Below are 2,180 nucleotides of genomic sequence, written 5' to 3'. Positions count from 1 at the left end.
AGCATGTTTGTCAAGTATGTGACCGCACTATTTAACCTAACCCAGTGAGTAGTGAACACACACACACACGTGCTCAAGGGCATCAGAAGAGTGCGCACGACTGCACGTACTGAACACAGACAGACACATTTTTGATACCCGGCGTTTGTACACGTAGATCACGCATGCACCTACAGGAGAATGTGGTATGTAACCCAGGAGATGCATTCAGGGTTCCTATGAATCATCAAATTTCTGCAATATTATGAAATTTTAAAAGGTCTTTTCCAGATATCGAAAGTCAGGAAATTGTATATTTTTGTTCAAGTCATGGAAAATCAGGAATTTTTGTCTGTTGCTTTAAGTTTCCATTTATCAAAATGTAATCGGCTTGTTAACTTGTGATGTAAGGAATACCGTCTCCGGGTTCAAGCATCCATTGACTATGATTTAAACAGCTGTTGATTGGCACTGTAATTCATTTTACGCATTTAAGCTACATTTTTATAAACTCACAGTGTACACTACATAATCCAAGCTCAGAGGTGTAAAAAGTACTCAAAAATGTTACTCAAGTATCTGACCAGAATCATACTTGAGTAAAAGTAAAAAGTACCACATTAAAATTGTTCTTGAGTATTAAAAAAGTAAAAGTAACAGGAAGAATGAAAACTAGAGATTCTTTTTTTTAAGCTTTTAATCTCTAAAAACATAAAGTCGATGAACCACATAAAAAGTTTTATCCTGCTTTACAACTGTTTGTATTAAATTGTTTTTAATTATCAAACTATAAGACTAAATTTCAGTATGCAACATGCTAGTTAAAGTTGTAAAACCTTGAATTTTACTTAAATATCAAGCCTCTCACATGCAGCCAATGCAAGAAGAGGTGAATTAGATCTGGTTCACACTGTCAGTCCAAATCCAATGTTGGTGCATATCCGATATGGAATCCAATCAAATTTAGAACGTGTGAATGGCCAAAAACCACATGAAATCCTTTTTTTCCTAATCTGTTTCAGGCTACATCCAAAAATCCTTTTCAAATTGCATTTTCAGAGATCCGTTTCAGTCTGAGCACCCTGATCGCATTTGTGTAGCTTTTCGGTTACGTCATGCTGTCATGTCACGTAAACACTTCAGACGACGAGGCAGCATGACGTCATTGCCATATTATATTGGGCATATAATCCCGAAAACTACAGGACGCTACAATCAGATCTAAACAGTTGTGATACACAATGTGGACAGTGAGTCTTTCAAATTGGATATGCACCAAAATCAGATTTGGACTGGGAGTGTGAACAAGATCTTAGTCTTGATAGAGAGGTTAAAAATAGCATGGAATGTGTCACATGGGAACACACTTCATGTGTTGACGGTTTCAAAGAAGGGAAAAATCTTCATCATCAGATGAACTGTTGGCCAATTCCTTAGTGTGGTCCAAACGCTCCAATAAATTAAACTGGCCATCAGCGCAATTCAATTGGTTTGGTAAGAGACAGGGAAAATAAAATGAAGTGAATCCTAAAAAATAAGTACTCTTTGACTGTAAATCAAATTGTAAGGAGTAAGAAGTAGTTTTTTTTTCTTAAAAATATAATTAATAAAAGTATAATAATCTTACTTAAGTACAATAGTCAAGTAAAATAACTTAAGTACTTTACACATCTGTCAAAGCTCATGGCATCCCAGACATGGAAATTCTGTATTTTAGTAAGAGAAAGTACAGGAATTTGACATTTCACTTCGAATGGGAACCCTGTGGATTGCGTTTTGTCCAATGCGCATGCGCCGTACAGCAAGGCTGTTATTTCAACTGTGTGAGTACGTGCACGAACACATAAATAAACACAATACAGTCTGGCTGTAGTCGTAACACGCCAGCTGTGAGACTTGAACTGCCGACCTTTGGGTTACAAGCCCAACTCTAACCACTAGGACACGCCTGCCTCTGCTGTAAGTAATAAATTACAGTAATGATCGATTGGGTGATGCTGGTTACCATGATTTTATGAAGTCATTTTCCTGGATCACTAATTTCTATTATATTTAAAATAATGAAATATTCAATGAAGAATAAAAAACAATATGCCAAGTCTAGACATCCTCTTTGGATGAAATACAACATTCTTTAGCTTTCCATGGAACTGCTATAGTCTGCTGTAATAGAGGGGTGGATACCAAGGTGTCAAAACAGA

This window comes from Paramisgurnus dabryanus, chromosome 8, assembly GCF_030506205.2.
Source record: "Paramisgurnus dabryanus chromosome 8, PD_genome_1.1, whole genome shotgun sequence".
Lineage (NCBI taxonomy): Eukaryota > Metazoa > Chordata > Actinopteri > Cypriniformes > Cobitidae > Paramisgurnus > Paramisgurnus dabryanus.
Note: the sequence above shows the minus strand (reverse complement) of the source record.